A 17,395-nucleotide genomic window follows, 5' to 3' on the forward strand; every position below is an offset into this window, starting at 1 on the left:
AAAGCTATCGATATATATGTGATTACATTACTCTTGGGTTGAATGAGATTTGAGTTTGTTACCTATTATGACATGAAATGGCATGTTAAATACTTGTGATATTACATGGTTTGATTATATGTTAAAACTCACATTGTTGAAGTTGTGATTTGCCATGTCTAGCCAAACTATGCTAAATTAGGGTAGCTTATTGTATATAATTGAAAGATAAGGTAAGTTTTGTTTAATGCTTATGAACTTACTAAGCATTTTATATGTTTAACTCGTTTGTTTTACCTTTTTCCTTGTAGATTGTCACCTTGTGGAACACATCAAGCCGAATCGCCTTGAAGCTCACACTATTCTATCACTGAATCAATAGTTATTCGATCATTTGGAATCTAGGGTTGTGGCATGTATACAAGTATTTTGGTATATATACCTTAATGTATAAGATGTCTTGATGAGTCTGGTAACTTGTGATGACTTGGTATCTTGATTCATATATGAAGATGAACTCATATGCATTTCATGCTAAAAGATATGATAACCTATACTATATGTATGATATATGGAATGGCATAAATTAAGGAAGAAACTTGAGTTGGTAGCTTGGTTAATGAATGAATGAATGAATTACATAGGCATTTGGATTAGGTACTTTGAAATGTATTTGTAACATGGAACTTATTTTTGATGGTTAATCTTTATAAGTCATATATGTGCTTGTAATTGAATTCAATTGGTAAGTTCCAATATGGTTTGACATAAGTACTAATTGGTATTTGAATAGTTTGGATGGATTGTTTGAATGGATGATACATGCATGGAGGGGTGAAATTTATTAAATTTCATTCACCAAAGCTATCAATTTTCAAGTTTGGGAAATCATATGACTTGCGACGACTTTTTGGATGGGATCTAGGCATTTCTTGGTTAAGATGTCATCATAGCGTTTGAAGACCTATATCTTATCTTCGAAACGCACTTTGAATCACTCAATTTTGAGTTTGGGACCTCAAGTTATGACCGTTTTAGTGAATACTATGTGAGCAGAATTTTTGGATGAGATTATGACGAGAATTACGAGTTTCAGGCTTTTAATTTGAGTTTAAATCATATTGGGTTCGAGTTTTAGGCTTAATTTTTATTATATATGAGTTCAATATTGTATTTATTAGCTCTTATTGTTTTATTATTCTGAATCTTTTATAATTATTAAGTATTTTAAGGTATTTAGGAGTTTTATGTCAATAAGAAAGTTTAATTTATAACTACTTCTTGTTTAGGTTAGAGCTCTAGTATACTTAGAAATTTTATTTAGCTAGCTTATATAAAGGCTTCTTCATTGTTCATTAAGGAGACAATTTGGTTTTCATTAATAAAGTTTTTAACTCTAGGAGTTTGTTTCTTTGTGCAAGATTTCTTTCTTGTGATTTTTAAAAGAAGTTTTCTTCTTGATTTTCTTAAATAAGTCATGGGGATTCATTCCTCACCCTTCAATTTGTCAAGGATTATTTCTTAGAGGGTTGATTAGAGTCATTAATTGAGTTTATTGGGATTTATATATCAGAGGGTTCAATTGGACATTTATCCTTCTATCCATCATATCCATCGGTTTACTCATCCATCTTCCACTTTGTTCTTTTTTTTTATTTCTATTTCTTATTTATTTATGATTTTTATTTTTTATTCTCAAATTTATTCTTTTACTATTTTCTATTTTTTATTACTAAATTTATTTATTTCTTCTTTTCAGATCATATCCAAATCTTTCCTTCATAAGTCAAACAACTTGAATACGATTCTTCTTCCGCTTCCTCCGCTTCAACCCGTATCAGTGGAATTTGATGGAATGTATGGAAATAGATAGTTTTATAATAGGTTGAACTAATATTGAATTAGTTTTGAATAGAAATGGTTAAATGACTTGTTTTGGTATGAAATGTTATTAGTTTGAAATGTTTTTAGGTGAACATATTGGTTGGTTTGATTGGAAACTTTGAAATAGGTACCAAATTATTCAGTTTTACCAAAAACAGAGTCCATGTCCCAACGACCAACCTACCTCGTCGCAATGTTGGCTGACAGTGAGTCACGTCGTGATGTCAAATGCCTTGAGGTCACGACGTGACAAACTGTTTGGTGAAGCCATGATGTGAGAGAGATGACATCACAATGTCGATCCTAAATTTTTAAAATTTTTCAATTTGGTCCCATTTCGTGCTCGGGTTGACAAAAGAGCTTTCATAAGCTCGATTAAGATCCGAAATTGATTATTTCACCTAAAATTAATGTGATTGACATTGAATTGTATGTATGGATGATTATATTATTGTGTATTTGACTATAGTTGCACCGACAATGAATGTAGCATTTCGTAACTCGGACCCAACGATCAAGTCGGGTAAGGGGTGTTACATTAGTATTCTGATATTAGAATAGATCTTCAAAATCCCTTTCCAACGATGTAAAGTACACCTAAAATGGAGTCTTGGAGCTCAAGAAATGATCAAAACACTAAGAAGTATTCTGGTTGGAAGTTCTGAATGTGTCCAAATTGCAAATTTTGAATTTTTAAGCATTGGACTGTCACTCATTATCTTGGATCAATTTTAGACTTAGTTCATTTAATCTTAAAGTTCCATATATTGACATCTTCTTCCCAAGCATGTTTTACTTGTAAATTTCACATGGAATATTTTATTGGAATTAAATGCATAAAAAACACTAAAAACACACAATATTTACAATGCAAACATAAAGACTCAAATCAAATAAAAGTAATCTAAAATATATAAAAATATTCAAGAAACTAAGCAAATGTAAGTAAGATATAGCCCAAAGTAATCATATGATGATGCCTCATCGGTTCAGTAATTAAAGAAATGTACAATTGATCAATACTGTCAAATTACTTGTACACAATGTTAGTACATTTGTATGTAGACTCATTTAATTGATCAAGTCATAATTATTCAATTATGTTGGTAGTTAGAGGAATGAATAATTGATCAATATTATTAAATTAATTAAAATTTAAAATTATACATCGATTACCCAAAGTTTTGATATACTTTACTATATAATATTGAATTCCAAATATGTATACTCAATGTTGTATTTAAATGGATGAATTGATTGGATCAATGATTGCACGATTAATTATATAATTTATTTAATTGGATGAATGGTTGTACGTTAATGTCACAATTCACTTGATTAGTAATTAGAGGGATGAATAATTTATCAACACACTCGTAGAATCATTGAACCAATTGAATCAACATACATACGGATGTGATGTCATTGCTTGTACACATATTTCTCTTATTACAAATGCAATCTAATAAACTATATAATTAACCATACAATCATCGATCCAGTTGAATCGGTCTACGTACTAATGTAATGATATAACTTATGTACTTTTTTATGTTATGAACATAATCAATTTAGTTATATAATCAATTGTACAGTCATTATTCAATTGGATTAATTGACATGCAAATGATTTCGATTGCATAATTCAATGACATTAATCCAGAATTAATTGTTTTATTCAATTTATTGTGTTCATAATAGCAATACATTCAATTTGGGGTATACATGTAATGTGATTTGGTCATATGCCAATTTAATTAAATTAATGATTGAATAATTAAACGTAAAATTAATTTGATCACGCATGCACATAAAAAATTCAATAGGATAAATGATAATATGATTAATTATATATAAATAATTCATTCAATTGAATTAGTTATAGTGGATCGATACATATAAACATAACTTACGTACTCCGATACATCAACATTTAAATTAAAATTAAACAAATAGTTAACCATATAATTACTCATGCAACTATATAAACTAAATGAATAAAATTAACAGCATGTAAAATTAAAATTAAATATAACTGTAAGAAAATATTTGACTTATATAGAACGGTGATGAAAATTTTGTCAAACACCTATTTACTTTGAGTTCGGACTGTGTTATTCCTGTCCCCATCCCTATTATTATATAAAAAAGCACATGTAAAAGAAATTATAATTAATCATTAGCCAAGGACTAAGTACAATCATAATAAAACGTGGGAGGTTTAATACAAAATTTACCCTTTCATATTTTTTTGGTTTATGTGTATCACTTTTAATAGTTTTTTTCATAAATGACACAAATATATTGATTTATTTATGAAAATGACCAAAGTGCAAAATTTTGTACAAAAATGACTTTTTTCCTACCGTGCATGTTAGTATAGACCATCTCACCACCCGCGCCACCCTCCATTATCCCCTAATGATTGTCCAGTCTGTAAAAAATGATTATTTTGGTGCCAACACTATGTTTGTCAGTATCGGTATGTATTTTTTAAATACATTTAAAAAATATGGGTATTTCGAGATTAAAAAAAGAAAAAAATATTTTAATAGGTGTTAGCGTTTTCGTTGTCGGCATTGGTTCAGTTTAAAAAAATTGATTTTTGTTTTTTTGGTGTCGACGATTTCTTTGTCAGCAGCAATGTGATGTTAGAAAAAAAATCCAATGTGCTCTAGTTGCCGGGACCGGTGAAAAGAAGAGAGGAAAGAATAAGGCAAGGCAAATGCATCAGCAAGAACGATATAGACTTGGGAAATATAACAACTAATGATAACAGTAATAAGACTAATTAATTGGAAAATAAATAAGAAGCCAACATGGTCAAACGAAATGACAAATCAGAAACAAAAAGAGATAGTAAAATAATTATTCCCGAAAAGAAAAAGAAAAGAATTGATAAATTTGACTTTCAATTTTACGGTTTCAATGTACTTTACTTAATATAAATGATATTTTATTCTCTAAAAAAGTTTAAGGAATTAAATAGTTTGGAATGAAATTTTATTGTAATTAAATTTCATTAATTACGTTAAAAAATCATGAAAAGTTTAAAAAGTTTTCATGTAATTAAACCATTTAAATGTTAAAAAACCCCATTATTTCATGCAATAAAAAGTTGTATATAGTTTTAATATTAAAAAATCATTTAAATGGTAAAAGTTGTATATAGTTTCCATGCAATAAACCATTTAAACATTAAAAAACCATTAATTTCATTAATGGTTTCATGCAATTAATTAATGCAAACTTTTAAAACTTTCAATTACATTTTCAATAGCTTAATTAATGGAATTATTTAATGTAATTAAAAGATTTTGCATTAATTAAATAAATGTACTAAATTTTGCTTCAATACAAGGAATTGAAGAGTTTTAAAAAGTAAAACGTTAATGCAATTTTGCATTAATTAAATAAAGGTACAAGATTTTACACCTAATTTTGCAATTATTAAAAGATTTCGTATTAACTAAAAGATTTTTCATTAATTAATTTTTCTGTAATTATCCGTACAATTTAATTTGTGGACCACAATTATTATTATTATTTTATTGTAATTATCTATGCAATTTAATTGATGCAGCACAATTTTGCATTAATTAAAAACTTTTCCTTTAATTAAATTTTATTGTAATTATCCATGCAATTTAATTGTTGCACTGCAATTTAATTAAAAGACTTTGTCTTCAATTCTTTACCTTCCTCTTTTCTTCTCTTCTCCTCATCGATCCCGACAATTAGAGCACACCAATAAATTTTTTTTCAAAAACTACATTGGTGTCAACACTAAAAAGGCAAAAAAAAAAAAATTTGAACCGATGCCAAGAACGTGAACACTGGCACCAATGAAAAAAATTGTTTAATCCCAAAGTACCTGTATTTTTAAGTGTATTTAAAAATACTTATCGATGTTGGCAAACATAGTGTCGGTATAAAAAAATCATTTTTTATAAATTAATCAATCGGGAGATGTTAGAGGGTGGTGCCGGTGATGAGATGACAAGTACCAATAAACATTATAGAAGACAAATCATTTTCATACAAGATTTTGCACCTTAGTTGAATTTATTTGAGTCAATTATAGAAAAAGCCCACTATTAATTTAGGGTTTGTAACTCTTTCGAATCTTTTCTTATAGAGTCGTTTCTCCTCCCTTTCTCTCTACCCTTTCACCTTCTCCAGCCAGAACATCCTCTCCTCCCATGGTTTCTCTGCAACCTAAAACTCTGTCGCTGCCAATGGTAGTGTTGTTCACGTACATGTGGTTTGGCAGCATGAACAAAACATAGACCCCAGAAAGCTTAAAGGGCCAGTTCTTTCTCTCTTCTTTTCTTTAACCTACCTAAATACTTCCTTTTTCTTTTCCATATCGCAAAGATGTTGTGTAGGTGATTTCAAGTCGTTTGTCTGCTCAGAAATTAAGAGTCAGGAAGCTTCAACATCTTTGTGATATGGAAAAGAAGGTGGAGTCCTTAGAGGTAAACTTAATCACTTTCTAGATTCCTTCCATATCTAATTAATTTCTTACGTTGATGAAAATTTTTATTGTTTTTTTACAAAAATCTTTTCAAACTCTAGTTGTTGTCCTCTCCTCTGCTGCAAATCAAACAAAACAATGGTGGATGGTAAGACACTTCAACTCTTATTTTCTCACTTTTATTACTTAAACTAAAGAAAATGGAACAACATCAATTGTTAAGGAAAGAAAATGAAAATATAGTTATGTGTAAGGTTTTTGCATTGTTGGTCCTGTTTTTGAAAGGTGTGTTGTGAGATAATGTAAATTTGAGTAGTTGTGCTTCCGTTTCATGATATCAATTTGTTTAATTTAGAAAACTACAAAAACAGGTATTGATTTGGAACCCATCGTGTTGAGTATTTTCTGTTTATTCATTTAAAGCTGTTGTTGGTTGGAAAGCATCTGAGAGGCGATGTTTTACATGCACGACCAGGTTGGTAATGTTGAAATTTTGATTTGTTACATTTTCCAAGCATCCTTCACTCCATCTTTATTTATGTCCTGATATGAGGAAACAACCATTTCTGTTGCTACTTAAAAAAACGTATTAAGAGAAACAAACTTACCAGTCCCTCAAATATGCTGCCTGCTTTACTCAAGTAGGTGGAAACATTAAGAAATGATTTTGAGGCAGAGAAATGGTGTCACACGTAGACAAGAAAACTTTGTTCATATTTGGGTTGACTCCACTCCATTGCTTACTGAACCATCAATTGAAGGGAATAACAAAACAATGTCAGATTGTCAAGTTTTAATACATGCATTAACCAAAGCTTGGGAAGAAAATGTTGTCCAATAGCCAGCAAGGCCAAAATGGAAGTTTTCCTGGGACTAGAAAAAAAGGGCTTTGGTTGTTCATATGGTACTACTAGTGTTAGTTTAAATTTATTTCTTTTTCATTTTTAAAATGAAGACATGACAAAGAACAAGTGTAAGTTATATGAATGCTTGTTATGTAGGAAATCATATGCCATCAACTTGTTGAAATCTATAGTGTTGCTTCTTTGAAAATTGGTATGGAGATCTAAATTAATCAATATTGGTATGTCCACTTCTTCACCTACCGAGTTAGAAATGGGTGTACTCCTACACAAGGAAAACCTTTGGCCATCAACAGTTCATAAGTAAAATAAACGTTACACTCCCAGAAGCATGGTTTTTATATTAATGTTCTTAGATCAAATGCAAAATGGTTAATTTGAGTTGGACCCATTACGATGTTTACCACGACACATTGGTTAAGGAAACCAAATTATATCTCCCATGTTTCATATGAACAAGCTTTTGCCTAGAAAGACCTCGACTCCACTGCCATTGCTTGGCCACTTTGACAAAAATTCCTTCTCTCTCCCATTCGGTGATTTTTTTTTCTTTTGTGAACAAAAAAATTATTTTCCCTGCTTCAGGGGCTGTGTTTATTTTTGTCGTATTGGAAGTAAAATATGACTAAGGCAGGGAAGAGCTGAAGACGAAAGAAGAAATTAAATATGAAGACTCCATAATTTCTTCTCTCATTCCATTTGCCCTTTTTTCTTTTGATTGATTCTAGTGATAAAGAGGAAATAGCTAAAGTCGGAGGAAAATAGGAGTGTTTTTATTCAAAATAGATGCTACTATTTAATTATTGAATTTATTTCTATTATTTAATTATTGAATTAAATTTCGCATTCTGTACTATTTATATTATTAAATTGTTTAATTATGTTGAATCTTTATTTAAAATTCAATGATTGATGATGTCATAAAATATTGTTGGTATCAATTTCACATTTTATCCTTAAAATAACTTTTATTAAAAAAATCACATTTTACATTTAATATTTTTTAATTTCAAAATACATGATAATAAGAATTAAAAGATAATTGAAGCAACTAAGCAAGTAAAAAACCAACCCATACATAAAAGATTAATAAATAAATTATGAGAGGATAAAAGTTAATAACAAATTTTATTACGGTGGGTGATAGTAGCTATAAGGATCTAAGGTCAATTTTTTAATTTAACTCGAACAAATATATTCCATTCGATTCGTTTCAATTCAAATTTCATCTTACTTGACTCGATTCGAGAAAATTTTAAATCGAATTAAAATGATAAAATAAGATTCGTCAATTCAATTAAATTAAAAATTTTTCCATTTGATTCGATGAACCCTAACGGATAATACTGGAACGTGTCTTTCTTCAAATTAGCAATAATAGCTTGGATTCCATCCACTTGGTCAGACAATTTTTTGCTAATTTCTTTATTGTTTCCTATAGCTCGATTCAGTGTTTTATATTTTCAACACACTTTATATCATGCCAACTTTTCTAATGAAAAGATGAATAAGGTGTGAGATTTTAGTAAAATAAAACGAGAAAAAAATAGTGTTTAAAAATATTAATTTCCCTATCTACATAAATATGTTGAGTTTGATTTTGTCGTCAAACCACTGTCTAGAACGGAATTTAATAAAAGATAAATGTAAAATAAAAAGTAGGAAACGTAAAAGAATTTCAAAAGAGGAAGGTTAGTATTTTTTGGGATAAATTTTAAAATTATATATCAATTTAGTATTACATACGAAAATAAAGTGATACATTTATTTCTTTAAATTAAAATTAAAGTTTTATGGGTATAATTGTATCAAATCAAAATTCAAATATCTAATTACAAAATCTTTAAGTTCATATGTAATTTTGAGATTTATTCCTATTTGGTTAACTATTTCTTTTCATTCTAGTCTTGAATGGAGAACTTGCAGAAAAGAATTAAAACAAATGTCAATTATATTTGAAAAATACAATATTATGGTATCATAAGGTAGTACAAAAGTTTTTTTTTATAAGAAAAAAGAGTAGATTTTATTGCAACTATAGACGACACTACGAAAATAGTAAGGATTGGTTATTTAAGACACTAACAATAATTTGAGTTTACAATGTTATTTATAGGGTGTGAGTTGCTAAAAATTTGAAATAATGATTTAAGCATTTGATTCTATAAAAAATTAAAAAAAAGTCAAATTTAACTTAATCCCATTAAACTCTCATTAAATATGAGTGTCTATAATCCCATTAAACTCTCATTGAAGTTTTAGTTTATTCATAAGCATGAGAGTACTTTAAATGTTTCAGTGAAACAATTAAGAAGGCTTATTTACTTAAACTTCATTGATTGAATGTAAACGAGCTTATAAATACAGTTATTTGTAAGTGAAATTTGAATCTGAGAAAATTTTCTTGTTTTTTTATCTATGTTTTACTTGTTACTATTGTTCTCTTTAGTTTTATATAATACGACTTCTCACTCCAATCTCTTATACTTTTTTTTCTTTATCCTTAAATTGATATGTTATATTTAATAATCTCGATAATTATGACTATTAGGATTATGTTTTTAAATGCCAAAGTTTTATAAGAATAATGTACATGTCTCTTTTAATTTCTCTTACCTACGGTTATTCATGAAATTTTATATACATCTTTTATTGTGAATTATACTAACTGAAAATCTATTTACTTAAGTAAGGCATAATTCTTTAAATGTGCATGCAACTAATATTATCAACCAATCATTTTCTTAATGTTCTACTGTTTATTGATGTTTTACATTCTAATTATCATTATTTTATACTAGCTTGTATAATGTTAAATCTTTCAAAACTCGAATTTGTGGCTCTTGACATATCATGCAAGAATTATTTGTCATGGGTGTTAAATGCTAAAATTCACTTAAATGCTAAAGGTCTTGAGAATACAATTATCAAAGGTACAGAGGCATCTAACAAAATAAAGTTCAAGCTATGATTTTCCTCTACCATCATCATCATGAAGGATTGAAAACATAATATTAGACTCTAACAGATCTATTTGAATTGTGGAATAATTTAAAAGAAAGATATGACTATTAGAAAATAGTAAGTTTATCAAAAGCTTGTTATAATTAGATGCACTTGAGGTTGCAAGGCTATAAAAGAGTAACTGAGTATAAATTCTGCAATATTTAAGATAAAACCAAACTCTATCTTACGTAAAGTTGCCAGTACGATTAACTTCTGGGTTTGCAATCACTGCTTATATAGTTGGTATTGGTCATAATTCACAAATTTTATACTATAAAAGATCCATTTGAATTGCGGAATAGTTTAAAAGAAAGATATGACTATAAAAAATAGTAATTTTACCAAAAGCTTGTTATGATTGGATGCACTTGAGGTTGCAAGATTATAAAATAGTAGTATAATTCTGCAATGTTCAAGATAAGTTATCAAATAAAATTATGTGGAGAGAAAACAACTAATGAGAACTTATTGGAGAAAATTTTCTCAACTTTTCACGCATCTAATGTGCTCTTCTAGCAGCAATACTGTGAAAAGAATTTTAAGAAATACTCTGAATTAATTACATATCTTTTGGTGGCTAAGCAAAATAACAAGTTATTAATGAAAAATCATGAAAGTATGTGGATAAATCAATCTGCTCATTCCCACAAATGAATGCAACGCTAAACAATAATTATAAAAAGGAAAGAAATTGTGGTCATGGTTAAGGTCGCGATTGTGGATGTGGCTATAGACGTGGTCGAGAACACTATAATTATCGTTATCGAGGTGCTAACAATTATTATGACCACCAAAAGAAGAATAAAAGATTAAAGAAAGAGAAAGATGATGGTCCAAGCAATCCTTCGAAAGGCATTGAAAATTTGCGCCACTGATGTGGTATGAGTGGACATTGGTCGCGTACCTATTGTATGCCTAAACATCTTGTAAAGCTTTACCGAACCTTCACCCAAACCAGAAGAAAGAATATTGAAACAAATTTAGCTTATCATAATGATAATGTAGAGACTAATTTTTCTCACAATGATGATGGTTTTAAAAACTTTGTTGATATTACCAATCTTAATGTAGAAGATTTCTTTAAGGCTAGAAATAAAAAATAATTATAATATATAATAATATTTTATATTTATTTGATTATTTTATAATTCTTATTGTTTATGTTTGCTTGACTTTAGTATGTTTTGATATAATTTTTGTGCGTTTATAATTTCTCTTATGATGTGTTTTGTTTTAATGAAGAATATGAATCTTTTGGTTGAAACTAAGATTAAGAATGAAGACACATTTCTTGCAGAAAGTGCCACAACGCATACAAAAAGATATAAAATATTTTTCGCATTTAATTGCAAGTAATGAAAAGGTCAACACTATATCTAGTAGTGCAAAATTAATCAAAGGCTCTAGAAGGTTTACGATATTATTACCCCAAAAGATAATGTTTATTAGAAATGATGCACTATTTTCATCAAAGTCTTTGAGACTAAAAATGAAAAAATATTGAGTATTTGAAAATTATAACATTTATATCTAGAAAGAAATGTGTTTTGAGAAATTACATCTTATCTTCAAGCTTGTAATATACAACTATTAGTACAATTGAAACACATGTTATAGTATTGAAACACATGTTGTAGTAAATTGAAAGTTTGCAGATTCAAATACATTTACTATCTGCAATAATTAGTTAGGCCATCCTAGGTCGTCTACAATACGAAAAATAATTGAGAGTTCACATGGTCAACTATTGAAAAACGAGAAGATTCTTCAATTTAAGGAATTCTCATGTGCTGCTTGTTCTTAAGGAAAATTATTACGAAAGCATCACCATTTAAGATTGTGATAGAATCCCCTGCATTTTTGGAATGTATTCAAGGTGATATATGCGGACCTATTCATCCAACATGTCGACCATTTAGATATTTTGTGGTATTAATAGATGCATCTACAAGATGGTTACATGTGTGTTTATTGTCAACTCATAACCTTGTTGGAAAATTGGGTTTGGAAAATGCAGCGGAAAATAAATTTAGGGAAAAACTAGAGTTCTAAATTTTTTTTCCAAAACAAGAATTTAGTTGTGATATTTAAAGTAATAAACACTTAATCAAAATTGTACCTTTTTTTATTCGTTTAGGATGAACGCTTCGACCGAATAGTCTTCTTCGCTATATTTAAGTTCATGTCCGCCGAGTTTGGACTCGCTTCGAATTAGAAAATTTTTCACAAAAATTACTAGTAGGGTACTTTTGCAATTTCTCTAAACTTTTAGGGTCAAGTTGTAAATAAAGAAATATCTCTAGAAATTTTTAGAAATAATTTCTTCAAAAAATTTTCTCTCGGTTTGTGTAAATAATGACCCAATGCTCTTTTTATATACGGAGAGTTCGAAAATTTAACTATGATTAAACTTAATCACTTTAAAATAAATTAATATAATATTTATCAAGATAAATATTAGATTAGATTTAATATTAAATTTTATTAAATTAATAAAATATTTATCTACAAGATAAACATTAAATTAAATTTAATATTAAGATAATCACTTTAATATTAAATTAATAAAATATTATTAAGATAATTATTAAAGTAAATTGGCATAATGCCAAAATTATCCCCTAATGTTTGGTTGTTTGGTCACGTTTTCCCTTTATATTTTTTTTGGACACCTAACATTTTTTTTTGCGTTAAATTGGTCTGTTTTTAACGGATATGTTGACATGGCCATTAGTTGACTAACGGTCAACACTAACAGCTGACATGGCAGTTCAAATGTAATTAAATGATGACGTGCCACTATTTTATCTTTTATACCACATCAACAAATGATTTTAAAATTATTTTAAAATCATCACCACCATTTCTTCTTCTCCATTGCTCATCTCCATCGTTCATCATAATCACCGTCTCCATTGTGAAGCTTCCAGAATACTTGTTCCCTAAGTCTGATAGCTTTAAATCCTGTAACATCGGAGCATGTTTCCCAACAGAATCTTGCAACAAAAAAAGTTACAACCCCCATTATCTTCAACTTCAATTTGGTTATTTTTGTTTTTAAAAGGCTTATTCCATATTGTTTTGAAAAGGCCGTCCCATTATCTTCAACAAAAATAAAAGCTTAATACACATTGTTCTGCATCTGAATTCATTGAGTAAATAGCTCATTCCATATTATATAGACACCGAAAGATTAATTTTGATTATTGTTCTGCATCTGGTTGGTCTCAGCTAAATTTTGATTACAAACAAGTCCCTACAAAAAAACTCCAAAACACTAATTTTCTTTTCTTTCTTTTTTTGTTTAAAGATTACAAAGCACCGAAAGATTTACTTGCAGTTGAGAACCAAGCGGCGTCAATAACACAACGTTCCTACAAAATAAAGCAGAATCCAACAGTGTTCTTGTTAAGATCGCTGCCTAGGACGCAACATGTTTCCTCAACTTCGATTTGGCTGTTTTTGTTTTTAAAAGGCTCCATTATCTTCGTCGCCATTGAAGCTCACCTGCAAAAAAAGAAAAAAAAAAACTAAAAAAAACTCAAACTTGTTGCAATCAAGCAGGATTTTTTTTTAAATTTTTATTCAAATCCAGATGAGGAAATTTGTTTTATCTCTCCTTTTCCCACTCCCTTTCTTGGAATCTTTCTTGAACGACAACAACGAACATGTGAAGATGAAGCGAAGATTTCATATACATTTCAGAGCCGAAATTGGCTCACACTGTCTCTTTTATTCTTGATCAGAGTCTATTTAAATTCAAAGATAAGAAGTTTGAGAAATAAAAGCAAATATAGATCTTGATTGCATTAATGCAAAGAGATTTTATTTTTCCGCTTATTTCTCTCTGGCTAAATGCCTTTGATTGATTTGTTTTCCCTTTAAACAAATGAACCATGGAGAGAAACAATGGAGAAGAAAAAACGGTGATGATGATGATTTTAAAATCATCTAATGTGGCATATGAGACAAAATAGTGCCACATAACATTTAATTATATTTGAACCGCTATGTCAGCGGTTAGTGTTGACCGTTAGTCAACTAATGACCATGTCAACATCTCCGTTAAAAATAGACCAATTTGACAAAAAAAAACGTCGGGTGTTAAAGTGCTCCAAAAAACATAAATGATCAAAGTGACCAAACAACTAAACGTTAGAGGCTATTTTTGGCATTATGCCAATTAAATTTAATATCAAATTTATTAAAATAATATTATTTTTGGAATAGTTAATCTGAAATCAAATTCTCTGGTAGAGAGTCCCAGTAGGAGTGTAATTCTTCCACTGCTCAATCATCGAAGAATCGCTGCAGCCGCCAACACCTCGAGCTGGTTCGATTTCTGTCGGTTTGGTCCGGGCCAATGACGGAGCGATCGGTCCGGTCTAGCATCAGTTGGACCATCGACCCGATTTCACATACTAGGTCTGGTTTGACAAGTTTTTGGGTCTTGGACTCGATTTTGGGCTTTCGGGGCCTAATTTATGATATCAGGTCCAATTTTCAAGTTCAATTACCCATTGGGCCAATTGTTTGACTAGAAAATTAATTTCTAAAAATATCATATTAATTTTATTTAATTTGGTTAATTTAATTTTTCTTGATCAAAATTAATTTTCTCCAAAATCACTTATATTTTCTAAATTAAATTTTCAAGAAAATTATTTAATCAAATTCTCTAGTTGACCAATTCTTACGACCTCCCAATTTAATTTCAAATCGAATAAATCGACTCAATTAAATTATTTCCAAAGTCATAGAATTTACTTCTAATTCAAGTGCAGTTCGATCGAGCTTTTGTTGAGCTAGCGGAAGGACCAATTGGACATATATAATTAGGCTCTAATAATTTCAATTATGTCTAGAAGTATCGTTCCGATAATTTGCAATTACTTGATCATGGAGTTAGTCCACAAGAAGTACAATGATTGAAAACTCCTTATTGTATACTCTTCACGGAAACAATTTATCTAACAACTTTGTCTAATGACCTCGTCATGTGTGTGCTACCCTCATATAATATCCTTGATTCCTTTAAGTTAAATCTGTTCACTCAGTACAATTCTATTTTATCTTATTGTCACAATTGTGTCTTCTTAATGATTAATATAATCACAGCCAACAAGTGATTATGATAAATTACTCGTTCGAGAACAAGCAACCCGTGACCACTTTCCATATTTTTCAATCCACACAATGCCAATGAGAGGATATCGTTAACTCTTTAATTGAGCTATGAATTCCACTATTGCTAGTAAAACCATGCCGTACACACGTCATGTACACAACATACCTGCTATCGACTCGATCATCTTTAGAATATAATCCTCCACTTATATCAAAGCACATGAGTTACATACGCATGGTCAGTGACTAACTCGGGATTTAGGTAAATCAAACCATGAATGTCACAAGTGAATTAATTCACAAACAGATTCAGAATTAATTCGTCTTAGGTCTAGTCCAATGTATCATTCAGCCAATGAATGCATCTATGTCTTTGCCTGTGGAGTCAACTGCTCCGATAGCCAAGACTAGTCATCTCTTCAATTGGAATTGTAGACGACATAAGAATCATTCTCAATATTTGAATCAAATGATGACTTTGACTCTATTATGGGATTATGGACTCATTTAGATTATCTACTGAAGTAAGTTATCTTTTTCATAATGTAAACATTCTTACAATATCACTTATCATCAATTTAATCTTAGACAACCAATGAGCTAATATTTGCTTGTCACAATTTTGCTATGCATGCAAAATATGAAAGACAAATATAAAAGACATAACATGAAATATGAAATGTATTTATTCATCGTTCAAATACATATAAAATAATTACATGTTTACTACAATATGAGAACATTTCCCAACAATCTCCCACTTGCCTTAGTGAAGTAAATGTATCATGTTTCGCATTCCCATATCCTCGACGTGTTTGTTAAAACTCCTAATTATAAGAGTCTTAGTAAACAGATTCGCAAGGTTATCTTCAGAAGCTACTTTCACCACATCTATAATTCCTTCGGCTACTGCCTCTCATATTAAGTGATATTTCTCATCAATGTGTTTCATCCTCTTGTGACTTATCATTTCCTTGGTATTAGCTATTGTAGCACTGTTATCACAATACAGTGTTATAGCTTTCTCTATACCAAGAATGACTTTAAGATCAGTTAAGAACTTTCGAAGTCATATTGCTAATTTCAATGCCTTAGAAGCAGCCAGATACTCGGCCTCTAGAGTAGAGTCAATAGTGCAAGTTTGTCTTACACTTCTTCATACTATGACTCTACGGCCTAGGATGAATACATTTCTCGATGTCGATTTCCTCGAATCTTTACAGGTTTGGAAGTTTGAGTCTGTGTATCCTATAGGAGTAAGGTTCTCCTCATAATACACAAGCATATAATCCATGGTTCTTTTAAGATACCTTAATATATTCTTTATAGCTTACCAATGCTAAGTCTAGCATTCGTTTGATATCAACTAACCATTTCTATTGCGAAATAGATATCTGAACGTGTGCAAAGCATCGCATACATAAGACTTCCAATTACCGAAGCATATGGAACCTTACTCATATGCTTTCTTTCTTCTACTGTCTTAAAATAATCATATAAAGAAATATGAAAACCTAATGCGGTCGGCTGAGCGCCTGGCTTTGCATCAGTCATTGTAAAACGTTCCAGTACCTTATCAATGTATGAAGCTTGTGATAGAGCTATCATTTTATTCTTTCAATTCCTAAGGATTCAAATTCCAAGAATATAACTAACTTCACCAAAGTCTTTCATGTTAAACTGTTGAGCTAACCACAGTTTAATCGATAACAATTCTCCTACACCATTTCCGATAAGTAGAATATCATCGACATACAAAATGAGGAAGACCACCTTTTTGTCCTTTGTACACTTATAAACATAAGGTTCATAGCGTTATGCTCAAACTCAAAGTCTTGATTTTTTGATCAAATCTTTTATTCCATGAGCGAGGCGTCACTTAAGTCCAAAAATGGATCTTAGCAGTTTGCAAACTTTCTCCTTATTTCTTTTGACAACATAGCCAGTAGGTTGAACCATATAAATGGTTATATCAAGATAGTCATTCAAGAATATTGTCTTGACATCCTTTTTAGCTCTCGTAATCAAGAGCAGCGACAATGGATAAGAGGATGCAGAT

The 17,395-nt window shown here is 29.8% G+C and overlaps 1 long non-coding RNA gene across 2 annotated transcripts; it reads left to right on the forward strand.

Moving 5' to 3' along the window:
• Positions 1-5,858: 5,858 nt before the first annotated feature.
• On the forward strand, positions 5,859-7,896 carry LOC105781129 (uncharacterized). Of its 2 annotated transcripts, XR_008192602.1 has the most exons (3): positions 5,910-6,341; positions 6,442-6,488; positions 6,712-7,896. It is a non-coding gene; the product is annotated as an uncharacterized LOC105781129 (long non-coding RNA). The 2 variants fall into 2 exon arrangements; XR_001129509.2 differs by having other exon boundaries at positions 5,859-6,341; positions 6,442-7,896.
• Positions 7,897-17,395: the final 9,499 nt, after the last annotated feature.

Source organism: Gossypium raimondii, chromosome 13 (genome assembly GCF_025698545.1).
Source record: "Gossypium raimondii isolate GPD5lz chromosome 13, ASM2569854v1, whole genome shotgun sequence".
Taxonomy (NCBI): domain Eukaryota; kingdom Viridiplantae; phylum Streptophyta; class Magnoliopsida; order Malvales; family Malvaceae; genus Gossypium; species Gossypium raimondii.